The sequence below is a fragment of the Rattus norvegicus genome, chromosome 9 (genome assembly GCF_021556685.1).
Source record: "Rattus norvegicus strain SHRSP/BbbUtx chromosome 9, alternate assembly SHRSP_T2T, whole genome shotgun sequence".
NCBI lineage: Eukaryota > Metazoa > Chordata > Mammalia > Rodentia > Muridae > Rattus > Rattus norvegicus.
The window spans coordinates 85827592-85845048 of NC_141542.1; the positions used below are offsets into that span (position 1 = coordinate 85827592).

The 17457-nt window shown below is 39.6% G+C and overlaps 1 long non-coding RNA gene across 2 annotated transcripts in view; it reads right to left on the bottom strand.

Moving 5' to 3' along the window:
- Window positions 1–1230: 1230 nt before the first annotated feature.
- LOC120094697 (uncharacterized) overlaps window positions 1231–17457 on the bottom strand; it is a 99972-nt gene continuing 83745 nt past the window's right edge. For both annotated transcript variants that reach the window (XR_015629970.1, XR_015629971.1), the window contains one exon: window positions 1231–1691. This is a non-coding gene — a long non-coding RNA (uncharacterized LOC120094697). The remainder of the gene's footprint in view (window positions 1692–17457) is intronic.

The window sequence follows — 17457 nt, forward strand, 5'->3', positions numbered from 1 at the left end:
AGATAGATAGATAGATAGATAGATAGAGGAAGAGGGAGAGAGACTTGATAGGAAGCCATTGAAGGGAACTCTATTTAAAATTTATTTTATTTATTTATTTATTTTTTTTATTAACTTGAGTATTTCTTATATACATTTCAAGTGTTATTCCCTTTCCCGATTTCCGGACAAACATCACCCTCCCCCCTCCCCTTCCTTATGGGTGTTCCCCACCCAAACCTCCCCCCATTGCCACCCTCCCCGCATAGTCTAGTTCACTGGGGGTTCAGTCTTAGCAGGACCCAGGGCTTCCCCTTCCACTGGTGCTCTTACTAGGATATTCATTGCTACCTATGGGGACAGAGTCCAGGGTCAGTCCATGTATAGTCTTTAGGTTGTGGCTTAGTCCCTGGAAGCTCTGGTTGCTTGACATTGTTGTACTTTTGGGGTCTCGAGCACCTTCAAGCTCTTCCAGTTCTTTCTCTGATTCCTTCAACGGGGGACCTATTCTCAGTTCAGTGGTTTGCTGCTGGCATTCGCCTCTGTATTTGCTGTATTCTGGCTGTGTCTCTCAGGAGCGATCTACATCCGGCTCCTGTCGGTCTGCACTTCTTTGCTTCATCCATCTTGTCTAATTGGGTGGCTGTATATGTATGGGCCACATGTGGGGCAGGCTCTGAATGGGTGTTCCTTCAGTCTCTGTTTTAATCTTTGCCTCTCCCTTCCCTGCCAAGGGTATTCTTTTTCCTCATTTAAAGAAGGAGTGAAGCATTCACATTTTGATCATCCGTCTTGAGTTTCCTTTGTTCTAGGGATCTAGGGTAATTCAAGCATTTGGGCTAATAGCCACTTATCAATGAGTGCATACCATGTATGTCTTTCGGTGATTGGGTTAGCTCACTCAGGATGATATTTTCCAGTTCCAACCATTTGCCTACGAATTTCATAAACTCGTTGTTTTTGATAGCTGAGTAATATTCCATTGTGTAGATGTACCACATTTTCTGTATCCATTCCTCTGTTGAAGGGCATCTGGGTTCTTTCCAGTTTCTGGCTATTATAAATAAGGCTGTGATGAACATAGTGGAGCACGTGTCTCTTTTATATGTTGAGGCATCTTTTGGGTATATGCCCAAGAGAGGTATAGCTGGATCCTCAGGCAGTTCAATGTCCAATTTTCTGAGGAACCTCCAGACTGATTTCCAGAATGGTTTTACCAGTCTGCAATCCCACCAACTTGATAGGAAGCCATTGAAGGGAACTCTATTTAAAATTTATTTTATTTATATACATTCCAGATGTTGCTTCCCTCTCAGTCCCCCCCCCAACAGTTCCTCATCCCATTCTCCCTCCCCCTTTCTTCTGAGAGGACACTTCTGCCTTCCCTGGGCCCTCAAGTCTCCCCAGGATTAGGTGCATCCTCTGTCATGGAGGCAAAACCAGCAGTGCTCTGAATTATGATAAAAATGCTAAAGTGTAGCCTTTCACAGTTGATAACCTCTGGCAGGGCTGTGGATGGAGAAGGACTCAGTTTTCTTTAAGGAGCTGGCCACTGAGAGTATGACCAGGATCCAGAGAGTATATGGGAAGACAAATTTAAGTTGTTGTTGTAGTTGTTGGTGGTGTTGTTTTGCCTTCTCCACTTTCTCCTCCTCTTGCCCTTCTCCCCCTTCTTCTTCTTGAGGAAGAGGTCACAAGGAAGGGGGTCATACCTGGGAAAAATGGGAAGTGAATGTGACTAGGGTGCAATATGTGAAATTCCCAAATAAACAATAAAAATATTATATTGGAAAATATCAAATCAAGGTAGTTAGCCTTTCTATTTCCTTGAGTAATATTCGAATTTCTACAAACATATGACTGTGTATAATACAGGCTTGTTATATGCACTGATCAAATCAGTATGACAGCCAGAGGGCAACTCTCAGGAATCAGTTCTCTCCTGCCCCATGGTGAGATCTAAGGAACTGAATTCCTGCCTTTGCAAGTGTCTTTAACTACTGACCTTACCAGTCTCTGACTGGAGCTTTAATGTTTCTCCTTTTTACATAATTTCCAACTGATGCTCTTTTTACTTGTTTCTCACGTCTGTTTTAGACACTGTATGCACCTGAGTCCATATCCTTATCAATTCTGACAGTTAGAAGGATCACCTCAAAACTAAAATTGAATGAATGCCACCACCTTCCTTTGTAAAATTCTGCGCCTTAGAACAGCTCTGAACACTAGAGATCTTTAAACAATGACACTGCTAAATCAATGTTTTCTCACCTCATCATTACTCTGTGCTGGAGCCTTGCTTCTCAGAGCTGCTTAAATCTTTTTCTGCAATTTTTATTGATTAGATTTATTCTTTGAAAATTTTGTACAAGTATAGAGTGCATTCTCTTTGATCTCACCACTACCTTCTTTTATCTCACGCTAAGTCAGAGGTTCTCAACCTGTGAGTCACGACCCAGTTGTCACACCTCTATCTCCAAAGCCACTCACATTATGGTCCATAACAGTAGCAAAGTTACAGTTATGAAGTAGCAACAAAAATGGTTGGGGTCACCACACACAAGGAATGGCAGCAAAGGGTCAAGGCATTAGACAGATGGAGAATCTCTCACCCCACTAAAATAAATCATTCCAACCTTTGTTGTTGTCTTTGGGTTTGTTTTGGTTTCTGTTTTTGTTGGTGTGTATGTATGTGTTTGTGTATGTGTGTGTTTGTGTGTATGTGTGTCCACTTGTTAATTAGGACAATCTTGTGGGCTCAGATTTGAAACTATCTATTTGAGTGTGTGTGTGCTCTCCATCGAGGTGATTTACTCTATGCTGGGTGACAGTTAGACACTTGAATATTGTGTCCCCACCAACACCTCTGCCCTCTTCTGATTCTGCCTGCCAAACACTCTTTAGAGGATTTCTCTGTGTGAGTATATATGGGGTGGGGCTGGGGCTTGTTATGTGTGTGCTCATGTGCAAAAGCAGGCCAGAGTCCAATGCCAGTTCTTCCTCTCAGTGAACCTAGAGGTGGATCTCCAATTCTACTAGACTAGTTGGCTAGTGAGTGAGCATCAGGGGTTCATTTGTCTCCCCACTGCCAGCATGGGGTCATCAGTACACATGAATTTTACTTTGATGCTAGAAATCCAAACTCAGACCCTCGTGTGTATGAAGCAAACACTTCACAGACTCAACCGTTTTCTCAGGCCATCGTTTGAGAATCTCCCCCAACCCAGACAGGTTTTAAAGTTTGTCATACTGATCTCGAGCTCTGTCTACCCAGCCTGTACATTGGGGATTGTTTGCACTCTGCATATGGTATGAAAATAGACTGAATGATTTCACTGAGTTCTTCCAGAGGACTGAGATGCTTCTCCATGCAAACCTTCAATGTTACTTTGCTCATCTTTTATGCTGAACCCTAGCCTCCCCCTCAATTCAATATTTTCAACTATATCATCATTGGGTTTCTTTCAAATATATTATTACTTTTCTGCTTTGTAGGGTCAAAACCATTTGATTGGAATATAACCCTAGAGTCTGAGCTAATGGAGATTTTGGAGAGGGTCATTGAGATTGAATCTCTGCACAAGTTACTCTATTAAAGTATATTCTTGGCAGTAGAACTGTTTAACACATGCATAATTTAAAGAATTTTGAGTATCTGCAAAAATCCTTTTTGGAAATTTGTGTCTTTATATTAGTGATGCTACATATTGACATAATTAAAGAGTTTGATGTTGAATAGTTTGCTTGGTTTAAATCTGTCTAATAAAGCTATAAATTTATTCTTGTTCATTCTGGTGAATCATTCCTATTCTCTTGTTACTTAGTGTATATATGGGTGTTCAGGCATGTTCACTCAGCACAGGAATGAAGGTCAGAGGATAACTTTAAGGAGTCATTTTCTCTCTTGCCATCTTGTGAGATACGGATCAAACTTGGGTTGCCAGTCTAGTGAGCAAGTGTCTCTACCTACTGAACCATCCCACCTCACTGGCCCCATGCTGGTGCCTCAATTTCCTCCTGTATGCATAATTTTCTGCTGTTTGATATTTGTCTTATTGGTTTCTCATAGGTGTTGTACCTGTTCATGTGAGTCCACCCTTTATAAATTTATAAATTCTGTTATTCTTAAAAGACTACATCCAAGTCAAAGTTAAATAAACGTTGATCACGTTCTCTTTTGAACTCAAACTCATTATAATTGTTCTGAAGACTAAATGCAGGCCGTCTGCCAATAGTGATGGTAAGTGTTGGCACTCACCTATTTGTCCTAAGGCATGCAGCATAGAATACTTTCTAACAGGAACACTTCTAACCCACTGTCAGTTTATCAAGTGATCATTGTCTTTAAGACACACGGTTTATGAATTATTCATCATGGCTGATGGCTGAAGCTCAAAGGAGTTAATTAACAAAGCTAGCAGTGGAAAAGTCACAATCAAAGCCAATCATGTGACAGTACACAGGGTAAGTAGGATAACTCAACAAAGTCAGACTAGTAGACAAGTCACTAAACTGTGAGAGGTCCACTCATGAACACAGGTCTATCTGCCTACCAGTGAATCCTGGTTCTGACTCAGAGATCTATTGTCTGTGCAAATTAGGCATTTTTCTTAATCTCTCTGTATCCCTTTTTCCTTGCATGGAGAGTGAGCATGGTGAAATCACATATCATGGGGTTTCTATCAGGTTTAAATGAGCTATTGTTATATCAGAGGAGAGGTTTGGAATACAGAAAGCAACATCAAATAGTGTTTTCGATTAATAAGTGTAAATTTTTGAGGACATTACTGGATGATGAGTACTTCACAAATGTAAGCTGTGCCTCTAGTCACTTCCTACCTCAGAGGCACTGTCTTCACCAAACCCACAAATCACAAATGCTAACCATGGATTAGGTTGGTTTTCCTTCAGCATTGTTTTTCTTGTAGTTTTCCTGTGGAAAAAATTACAGATGGAAGGGAAGAAAGGAAGGAAGGAAAGGATAGTAGAGAAAAAGGAAAGAAAAATAAGGGACAAATACATGAAAATCATCATTCAGTCTGAGAAGCATATGCCAGTTTGAGAAGCATATGTCAATCAGTGTGAGAAGCATATGTCAATCAGTTTGAGAAGCATATGTGAAAAGCAATGTGTGTCCTAACCTGTGTCTTCCGTTCTCTTGCCTGAGTTAGTCTGTCCGTGTCTATAATTCACATTCCTTCTACTTCTCCCAAATCCTGATGATACAGATTTAATTTAAGGGTAGACATCAAGGGCAGGAGTCCCTTGTTATATTGAACCACTGAAAAAAAATAGCTTCCTTTTTATCTGACCCACTTCAAATCCCAATGTGAATATGTAATTTTAATGTCTTTGAATTGAGCTGAACAAAAAGACTTTTCTAGTTTTTCTAATTCTCCCAAGATCTTAAGTCTACTTTTAGCATGGAACCACTACCTTCTACTATATTAATTTATGTATTTTAAGAGATTATTATGGTCTTGGATATTTGCCAAGTATCCTACCAGGTATGGCTAACCCCAAGTATACCACATAATATTTGCCTCATGGAGAACTTTCCCTCAAAATGCAGTTTCTTTTCTTTTATTCTTCTCCAATTTTCCCCATAAAAGCCTTCAATTACACATTTTGCCATGGTGGGAATAAACCCATCTGTCATGTAGGAGACTCTGTCTTTCAGGGTTCAGAGAAAGAGAAACACTGGCTGGAATGGTGTATCCCTTATTCTGAAGTCCACCGCCTGTCGTCACATGGCAAAGAGAGTGAGAACCCCTCATGGTGATGTTCTGCAGTTTCATCAAACAGAAGCATGGAATGACATTAATCAGTCTATAGTCATCATTGTAAACTGAGTCTGCCAAGCACCAGAAAGGTTATTTTTTGAGAACAAAAAAATCAATTTGTGGAAACAAACTAAAATACAGCAATATAAAGTAATGGGCAATCTCAAAATAGATTACAGTCTTCTATTAGGATAAGTGAACAACCAAAGTTATGAGAGAGCAACTAGGTCCCAAGGCCCACAGCAAGAGGCACCATGATGTGCAGGTATGTGGTGGAGAGATGGGAGAGGAAGAGAAGTGGATGGGTTAGAGCACTATAAAGAGAGGTGGAGGCTTAAGGGTGGAGAGGAATGGCCGGATGTGAGTAGCATGCCCTGCTACCTGAGGATGTGGTGAAGTCCTAACCCATGTTACCAACGAGGGACATGTCTCAGCCTATGGCCATATAGCATCAGGGGGTCTATGTCATGCTGTGCAGTTGTGGCATGGGCAAGGAAAAATGCCCTCCCCCTTTGCCTCTGGCTACCTGCACAAGTGGGAGAACTGAGCCAAGGTCAGGAGAGCTGGAGAACTATCCCTGCCCCTCCCCTGCTGAAGTACTTGGGAGTGGGTGTGTGTGTGTGTACTGCACCTTGCCTGGGCAAAATAGTAGAGCTGACCCAGGTGGCAAAGGCATGGGTGGCAAAAGCCAGCCCCAAGAATATGAGAGCAGGAAAGTTTGCCCTGCCAATTGCCTACTACAGCACTGAATGAGCTAGCCTGGGCAGTCCTGGTGGTATAGGTGTGAGAGAGCTGAGCCAGCTACTGTCCAGACCCAAGTCCAGGGCCTTGGATTGGCACACCTCTACATCTACCTCATCTACAAACTGCTGAAGCACATGAAGGGGGTTGTCCTGCTTATCCAGAGATGCAGGATCTCTATGACACAGGAAAACGGTGACATCTGAGAGGAGTCCCCAGGTGGATGCAGTATTCATAGTGTAGCAAAAGTCAGAGGCCTCAAACCATACCAATGACTCATTGCAATGAACATGACACACTGCAGCTTCCAGTGAGATGTCTCATTGTGCTCTTTTTATTTATTTATTCTTTATTTTCTTTGGTGGGGGAGATGAAAGGCCAAGAGGGCAGATGCAAAGGGAAAGGAAGATGAGTGGGATTGGGATGCCTGATGTGAAAATGACAGAGGATCAATAGAAATTTAAAAACATAAGAGAGCAACTAATAAATCCATCTAGGGTTCAGGGTTAAGACGTTAGTGCGTCAACAAGAAGCAAATATTCCTCACCAGTCCGGGCCTGGGTAACTCTGAGTCTGGGTATGACCAAGCAAGAAGACTGGAGTCAGAATGCTTATATGGAATATTCTACAGTGTGGGGAATCTGTCTCTAAATTAAACACATTTCTACATTTATCTGTAAGCTGAACTTGACACACTGTCTGAACTCTCTAAGATAAAACAGAGCATTATAACCCAAGCAGTCATTTCAAAAAGGTTTGGAATCAACCATGAAGAGCTTGTCATTTTTAGGATATTATCCTCTAGATAGGAAATGGACAACGTACAGACCTATTAACAGAGGTATGAAATGAAGCAACTACAATAATGCTTAAGCAATTTGAATTTGGATCACAAGATATCAGTCAATGGTTAAGAGTGCATTTTGCTCTTGCAGAGGGTCCAGATTTGGTTCCCAGCACCCACATGAATGCTTACAACATTCTGCTTCTGTGGACACCTGGCATGCATGTGGTACACATGCACACAGCTAGGCAAAACAGTCATACACGAAAATTTAAAAAAAATAAATGTTTTGGAAAGAACACTGAATTTAACAGCAACATGTTTACTGGATTGGACTGCTGCATCGAAGGGAAATAAATCCTTTTGGAGGTCGTTATCTATAGCACAATAGGAATGTCATACAGGTAACAAAAAGCAGAACAAAGATACAAACCTGGGTATAGGTAAGCACATCACTTTTAACCTATTATGCATGCTAACACATTATTTACAATATAATGCAGCTTCATATAAAAATCCATGTGTTGGAAAGTTCTCTAGCCTCTGAAGATGAAATGAAACTAGAATTTGGCTGTTGAAATTTCAATGGTAGGTCTTCTTACTAAATGTGCAACATCTGAAAATTAAACAAATGCCTTTGTATTGTTGTTTCTTGATAACAGGGCTAGCATATTCCATTACAGATGCGTATAAACATATATGTGTATGTATACATAATATATGTTTATATTCCTATTTATGTGATTACATGTAAATACATTCTTCCCCAGAGGGGACAAACTATACAAAACATCATTAGCTATTATAGTAGCCAATTGTTTTCTTTCTTTTATTTAAGATTTATGTATTTATTTTACGTGTATGAATGTTCTGTCTGCAAGTACACCTACATGCTAGAATAAGGCATCAAAACTCATTATAGATGGTTGTGAGCCACCATGTAATTGCTGGGACTTGAACTCAGGACCTCTGGAAGACAAGCCCCAATTGTTTTCTTGTTTATATACCCTGTTCTCTCTCTCTCTCTCTCTCTCTCTCTCTCTCTCTCTCTCTCCCCATATATATATATATATATATGTACATATATATATACACACACATATATACACACATATATATACACACATATATATACACACATATATATACACACACATATATACACACATATATACACACATATATATACACACACATATATACACACATATATATACATAGTCTACCAATTCTATGCACTTTCATCTTTCAATTCATATAGCACTGTAAAAGGATTTTCACTAATTCCTGGTACAATTATTTTTCTTTATTGTATTTACAAGCATTTGCTGGTGGCTAAATTTAAGATAGTCTTTTGTTGAGAAAAATTATCAATATAGTTTTTCATTAAATACATATGTACACACACACATAAACACATACTATGTTTAAAGTACGACTATTGTTCTAAATGCTAATATGGTAGTTTGAATGTTTGGTTATCTTTTAGTGGCCCTATTTGAAAAGGATTAAGAGGTGTGGCCTTGTCGGAGTAGGTGTGGCCTTGTCGGAGGAAGTATATCACTGGTGGTTTCAAAAGCCAAATCCATGCCCAGTGTCTCTCACTTTCTGTCACCTGCATATCTAAATGAAGAACTCTTCACTGCTTCTTTAACAACATGTTTACCTGCCTACCTACTTGCTTCCCTCCATGCTGGTTAATGGACTAAACCTCTGAAACTGTAAGCAAGCCCTAATTAATGCTTTCTTTTGTAAAATGTCTCTTCACAGCAATAGAACACTGACTAAGACATCTTTTTTCCCACTTAATTGTAGCTTAGTAACAAATAGAGTATGAGTTGATAATTACTATTTAATACATTTTTATTATAGAAATACACTTGTACAGCCTAAGTTACCTTTTGTAAGATGTTTGTAGAAAAAGACATGGAACAGGGAATTGGATAAGAGGGAAGTCCTTATTATGTTGCCTAGCTCTTTTATTGCCCTTTAAGTCTAAAGTATCTAACTCTCATCTCTACATATAACCTGAAGCCAATATGAGGGGTCTTGGTTGCTCTTCAGTAACCAGTACCCTCAAAGTGGTTTCTACCTGACAGTACCCAGTTCTGGAGAGTAAAACCTTGTGAGCTTTCTCATTGCATGTAAACTTTCTAATTTCACTGAAATTAAAAAATGGCATCAACCTCTAAGAGGACAAAACAAGGAAAGCAGATGGGGCAGTCAATGAGACCCTCAACTTGCCACTATTCAAGAACAGGTGTTAAGTTCCAATCAGTAATTTTACCCAGAACTAATTAGAGTTCCATTAGGTCTTTGATTTGATTCAAGAAGGCAAAGTGACTTCAGGAGTTTGGATAACGTTGATGAAATAATTGTTGCACTTCCTACATGTTTTAGTTGTACTGCTTAACACATGGAAGTTAAGGCACCTGCCCCCGAAACACACCATTTTCTCTGACACAGTTGTTGAGTTCCCTGGACAGGAACCAACCAGCTAACCAGTGAACAGGCTGAGTTGCTTATCGTCCCTCCTGGTCCAAGGAGACTTGCTTCATCCTTCATGAAACCTCACTCATCTTGGCATTAGTATGTGGGATGCTTTTTTTTAAATTATTTTTTATTAACTTGAGTATTTCTTATATACATTTCGAGTGTTATTCCCTTTCCCCGTATCCGGGCAAACATCCCCCTCCCCCCTCCCCTTCCTTATGGGTGTTCCCCTCCCAACCCTCCCCCCATTGCCGCCCTCCCGCCAACAATCTAGTTCACTGGGGGTTCAGTCTTAGCAGGACCCAGGGCTTCCCCTTCCACTGGTGCTCTTACTAGGATATTCATTGCTACCTATGGGGTCAGAGTCCAGGGTCAGTCCATGTATAGTCTTTAGGTAGTGGCTTAGTCCCTGGAAGCTCTGGTTGCTTGGCATTGTTGTTCATAGGGGATCTCGAGCCTGTGGGATGCTTCTTATCTCCCAGTGTGCCACACCAACTTGGCTGATCCTGTACTTGTCCTAAAATTGGCATCTTCTTTATATCCAAGTTGAATTGGATATATCACCTTCAAATTTTATATTTTAAAATTCTAATTGCAATAAGCAGTGTAGCAGAAAAAGCTGTCCTGCTTCAACATCATCTGGGTTTCTTAGTGTACATCATGTTTGCTTTTCTGTTTGTTTTGTTGTTGTTGTTGTTGTTGTTGAGACAGGGTCTCTCCGTGTGTATCTAGCTGTCCTGGAACTCACTCTGTAGACCAGGCTATCCTCTAACTTAGAGAGATGACCTATCTTGCTTCCCAAGTTCTGATTTTAAAGGCATGCCCCACCACTACTCTGGTCACTTTCGTTATTTTTTTTGTTGAAATTCTTAGTCTTAACTCTGTAAAATCCATTTTATTTTATGTCCTATTTTTAACATCTGGGGTAGAGGATATCTGGAAGAGAATAAGTATTGTAATTGTTGTCTAAACATAGATAATTGACCTTCAAATTGTTTACTTTTACAATTTATTTTTCTTGTGTCTCAGTAAGGGGGAGGCCCTCGGGGCACAACACACCTTGGCGCACAACGCAAATAGCACTCAGTACAACTATCCAGTAATTTACTAAACAGTACTGAGCGCCTTAGCAATCTAAATAGCACTGCAAAGACCAGGAGAAAGGAAAGGACTAATGGGGACAGGGGCAAATGTAGCAGACAATGAAATGACTGCTTCATGGGTCACACAGTTTTGCTTATGTGGTAGAGGGACAGAAATCAATCAGCTTTAACTTATCTTTTGGAACAGGAACAGCTCACCGGAACCTGGGTCTCACTAGACCGGATGCCAAGCAAGTACCAGAGATTTAGACGCTTCAGCCACCCCAGAGCTGAGGAAACAGGCACGGAGGCCACACCTGGGTTTTTAATGTGGGGCAGGAGAGTCAAAACAGGTCCTCCTGCTGGACCAGCAAGCATTTTATAGACAGAACCATCTTCCCAGGCCCACCAATTTTGTGTCTGAGAGTGAGAAATTTGCCAAAAACTAAGGGTACATTTTTGGGGAAGTACAGAATTAGCCTCAATCTACAGATTTGCTGAGAAGTATAGAAAAAAAAATGGGCTGACAGAATGAGTCTGGAGTAATGTGAGCTGCTAGGCAGGGGTGCAGTCTAATGGCACAGTCATAAGGACGAAGAGAACTCACTAGGAGACCTTCTTTGCAGATATGTGACCTTTCCCTCATTTTTCTTCACCCAACCTAGAGGTGGGTGAAAGGATCTTTCAAATCCAGGGACACTTTTTAGGCACTAGATGTCACTGTTCTACTTAAGGAAAAGAGCAGTTCTTCACTCTGAACCACAATGTATTTACCTAATCAGATTCACCTGTGTGCAGCTCTGAGTCACCCCAACTTGCCTCACAGGCTTTCAAAACAATGCAAAAGGGATTTGGAACAAAAGTAGTCCAAAGAAAAGCTGGCTTCATGGCTTCTTGGTCAGGTTCACAGTAGTTTTGTCACAAGTAAACTGAAAATTAAGAAACTAATTCAATGTGAAAAATGTACATTAAGAACAAAACTTTTAGTACATAAGAAAAATACTGCTTTTTTATATAAATACAAACAATGTTCAAACCAGGTATTCAGCCTGTCCATATGTCCATATGTCTGGTGAAAATATCTTCTAAGAACCTATTTAAAAGCTGTGGTATCGCTCAGTGGTAGAGACTTGCATAGCATATAAATGCCCTCCTTTCCAGAGAGGTGTTTAGGAGAAGGAAGAAGGAGTGAGTAGAGGAGATACAGAAGTAAGGAAGCCTGAAGGGGTTAGCAAGAGGGAAATGGAGATCAGGGTTGGAGAAGGGAAATATAGTTTTAAAATGTATCCAGAAACCCATAGTTGAAATTTTTAATTCTTTTTTTTGTATTTTATATTTCAACTGAATTTAATCACAAGGATACACTCGATTTCACCATATTTTTCATTGGTTACATGTTCCTTGAGCCTTTGAACCTTAAATGAATGTTGCAGGTTGGCTGAAGTTTTCTTTCAGTGTAGAGGGGTGCTATACTGTTACTGAAAATATTGTTCTTGAAAATAAATTGCACACTGGATTTTCTCCAGTTGATTATTATTCCTGAGTGTTTCTGAGCCTGACTTTCCAACTTTGTATTGGATCTGTGAACCCCCATCCCTAAGCCATTACAACCCCAACACACACATACACACACACACACACACACACATACAGAGAGAGAGAGAGAGAGAGAGAGAGAGAGAGAGAGAGAGAGAGAGAGAGAGAGAGAGAGGTGGTGGGGAGGGACAGACGGAGGGAGGGAGGAAGAGAGAGGTGGGGGGAAGGGAGAGACTTATTTACCATGTAGAAGCCACAGCCACTTTCTGTTGCTTATAATCACAATGAACAAAACAGAAACTTAAATATAAAGCTTGCAAAACAATTCACAAACCTAGACAGTATTGACAATTCACTTTGCCTTGTCAAGCTTATGTCTGGTGACTATCTAGACTTGAAAGACAGACAAAAGGAAAGGTCCTCAAATAAGATTCTTCTTCTTCTCCTCTTCCTATTCCTCTTCCTCCTCTTCCTGCTCCTCTCCTCCTCTTGCTCCTCCTTCTCCTCCTTCTTCTAATTCTTATTCTTTTTCATGTATCAGGTTACTAAAAATCTTCCATTCTGAAATCTAGCAGGGTGTTCTCCCCAAAGTGTCTAGGAACTAAAATCTCCTTAACCTCGGAGATTAACTTGGACACTGGGCTTCGGATACTCCATGTGGTGTTGTCTTGAGTGATATGAAGAAGCAAAAGATGAATCAAAATATGAAGAAAATGGTTGGTAAAATAGTTAGGTACCAGGGGCTGGTACTGACTGCTCTTCCAGAGGTCCTGAGTTCGATTCCCAGCAACCACATGGTGGCTCACAACCATCTGTAATGGGATCTGATGCCCTCTCCTGGTGTGCCTGAAGACATCTACAGTGTACTCATATAAAATAGATAAATAAACCTTTAAAAGAAAGTAGTCAGGCACCTAACCTTCCATTAAAACTACAGGAATACATGTTGAAAGTTTGAAACTTATAGAGGGCCCAGTAGCAGAAAGGACAAAAAATAGTTTAGGCATTAGCTTCTTGCCTGAATCTTGGTGGTGTGTGATATCTTACCAAGATGTAATTATAATAACTCAAGTAATATATGAATTGATCAATTACTGGTTTTCTACCAACTAGAATTGCTCTTTCTCTGGATGACTGTGAAGAGGACTAAGCTGGAAATGTCACTTCAGTCCTCTTTATTGTCCCCCCTCCCTCATGTATCCCCACTGAATCTGGTCTGAAGAACCTACATGCCTGTACCACAAACAAGAGATTGCCATCATTCCTCTTAACCCTTGAAATGGAAAAATAAATGACAAAGACAACTTCAGGAAACTTGGCTCACCATCTGATAGTCCTGTTCATCATGACTGGAAAGCTGTGACAGTAAGAGTGGCCATAGCTGTGGTGGCAGGAGAGCAAGGCTTCTGGTCACACAGAAATCTACTTTCCACAAAACAGAGGAAGACAAATTTTGATGCTCAGCTTACTTTCTTGCCTTACCCCCAACCCCTTCCTTAAGTGGAAATTTCTGGTTGTATCATGTGATGCAGACTCATGTGATATGAATCAGACCTGTGAGAAGATATGTTTGGAAAGCACATAAGTAGATCACAACAGACAGTGACTGGGAGATTGCACCACTCATCATGCAAAGCTTCATTGGATTCACTGCTTCACTTAGTTTTAAGTCACTCAGAGAATTCCTTCTCATATTTCTGGTGGTTCTGGTTGTTCCTGCTGATTCATGCCAATTCAGCGGAGGCCTGGCTGTTTCTGCTGGATCGTGCCATCACAGTTGATTTGTGTTTGGTAACACTTTTTGAACTAGATTGTTGGTATCTTAACACTACTGATCTGGACTGCTGGTATCCTGACAACAGATTATGGAATCACCCCCAAAGAACTACTTCTAAACAGGTCCACATCCTCTTGTCCTATTTATCATCTTTTCTTCCCTACCTTTGGACAATGGGTTAGAAGGGGGTCGAAGCATTTGATAACTCCTATTAAGGTAGGTTTTGAAAAAATCTAAGACTACACTGCCCTTTGTTTTCAGTTTAAGACCCGAACCCATAGAATGGTGCTATCTAAGATGGACCTTCATTTTTTAGCAAAACCCTTTTAGAAGCTCCATTACAGATACTCACAGAGCTGTGCATCCTAGGTGTCTCCAAACCCAGTGAAACTGACAATGATCAACCATCACCCTGAGTGATCACCAGGAAGCATTTTCTTTACTCTAGACAATCACAGAAGTACCAACTTTCAACCCTCAGAGAATGGTACTGATCTCATATGTTGGGGGAAATATCTAATATAGATTCTTTTAGGGTCTTGGCTTTATATACAGCTAATAGCTAAAAGAAAACATTGGTTTAGCAAATGTTTTATTTCACACTTTGGTAGATCAGTATTTCATATTACCAAACCAAGTAAGATCTGAAAGTATAACCCAATAAAAAGCATTTGTGATGTAATGACCCTTTCCCAGAGTATTTGTATCTTAATTTAAATCTTCAACAGCTAAATACAGGCTTTCATTCTGCAGTGTATTTTTTTATACAGAAGAACATTCCTAGGTGCCCTTAAATAGCAAACAACTAATGTTGTACTATAAAGACAGGTGTAGTTGTTAGACTCATAAAAACCTAAAGGCAGAGAACTGTCTGGAGGCAGTTGCTGTGTTCTTTTCATTATATTGTTCTGGTTTAAAAAATTTGAAACTACAGAAAAATGTAGATGAACATAAGTCTTTTTTAAGTTCAAGCAGTTAGCAATAGCAGTTAAATCACTGTTTTCTCTAGCTAATACCCTCTTTCTTGCTCTTATGATCCTGTATGTCTCTATTTCTTTCTCTTATATGAGCATTTCACAAAAAATGTAATTATAGAATATATATGTTTTGTAATCATTTACTCAAAGTCAGACACATGGAAGATTTATGTGAAGTGACTATTAGATACTATTTACACAATTCATATGAACTATATTTGTATTTTATAAGTAAAGGACTTCTGGTTCATTATATTATTTGTTGTTTGTAAACATCAGTCCTTGAAGGGAGGCCAAGCCACTTTGTTTAGATAAACAGGGTATGGTTATGTTAGTAAACACTAAATCCTCCTTCTATCTGAAAGGATCATTGTAGAGAATAAAAACCCGGCAGTCTGTGCAAAATGACTGTACTTTATATCAAAAAGTAAGATGTTCTTTCATATAAATATTATCAGGGTGAGAAGAGCATCAAAACAGAATTTATAGTACCACACAGCCCTATCACACCGTCCATATGAATATAATATTAAATCTTTGCAGTAGAGTAGTAAGAATAGTCTCATAGATGCAGAATAATTTTATATCTTATGCACATATTAATGTAGCAATGTGGAGAGCAGAAAGACGGAAGTCCAAGACATTAATACGTTCCAGTTATCAACATTATGTGACCTGATGATGTATGTAAGAACAGAGCTTTCTTCCACATTGGCTTATATTAAATTTTGGGGGAAAATTATGTATTCTAGGAGGGCAGAAACCATGTCTGGCTGTGTACTGTTATTATACTTATTATCTGTAATACCCCAACGTGCCCCTATTAGTTAAAATATCCCCATGATGAATAATCCTGTATTAAATATTTGGGCAATGGATACATTAAACTCTGAGCATCCCCATGAATAACGAAGTAGCTCAGGTTGCATATTTGTGTCTTTGAAATTATTTTTACTTAATTATACATATATTAATAAACATACAATGAAAGTATTTGTTGAGACTACTTTCTGCAATTGCAACATGGTGTGTGCAAAGGAAAAAAATCTTGTTCTTTCCTACAAGAAACAGATCTTCCAATTAATATGTGTCCGGTGTGCTAATAAATGTAAGTCTGAGAAAAATAGTAAAAAAGACTTAGTTAGACAAGACAGAGCTTATAGCATGCAGTAGGTCAATTTCCTGTCTTGCTCCCAATTAATGGGACCTTAACCTCACGCTAGGAATGCACAACTGTTCTATCAGGTTGCTTAAGGTAGATAGTTTTAAGGTGGATAGTGTTAGAGAAACCCATCTAAGTCTCCATGGAAAATCTGGCTGAACTCTGTGTTAAATGATCTTCTAAATGCACAATGGTTGATAATGTAAATGTACAAATCTAAAAAGAAAGATAAAACAGTAGCTAACCTAACGCGAAGACACCGAAGGGTAGCTGGAGTGCAAATACGGGGAGTCAAAGGTTACAGCGTCCATTCTTACCTGGTAATTCACTGTTATTTCCCCAGCTAATTGAGGTGAGTGCACTGCAAATGAAGCAGGATAAAGAAGCAAACTTTCTGAATCCTTATTCAAAATCCTAAGATAAAATTCTCAAGGACATTGGTTGTATTTCATGTGTTTCATAGCGTATAACAACTTTTTTTAAAACCTATGGTTATAAATTATTTCCCAATGCTCTTTAGTCTCTACTCTGTCCCCCATCATCAAATCAAATGTCCTTTCCCCTTCTGTTTTTATATGAATTTGAAATCCTTTTTACTACACTGAAAAACAAGTAGAGTATCCTTTTTATTCAGTCATTAGAAGCAGCTAACGTCTGAGTAAAGAATGTACTTTCTTAAGGAAGCAAACTGAGGCTGCAGTTTCAAGTATAGTTCACAAAGAAAAATAAACCCATAGGAGAGAGTTTGATGGAATAATTGCAGTAAGAAAGAAGAGTGTCAGTGCCGTGACATTCTTTAGCATCTCGGAGTGAACAAGGTCAAACAGACTCTTGGGCAAAGCACATTACTGGAATTTCCCTCAAGTTCAAGGCTAATATTTACGTTATAAGTCAATGTGGAAGAATTTCATAGATTTTACCACTAGACACATTTGTGCCTCTTTAGACATGAATATGGTGAAATGAGTGATTTTGTTTTCTCATGGATGTTTGAGCTATGTTTTCTATTACCATGAAGAAATACCTTGAACAAAGCAACTGGAGAAGGAAAGGGTTTATTTGGCTTCCACTCCCACAGCAGGGCAGGAACCTGGAGGCAGAAGCTGATGCAGAGGCCATAGAGGGGTGCTGCTTACTGGCTTG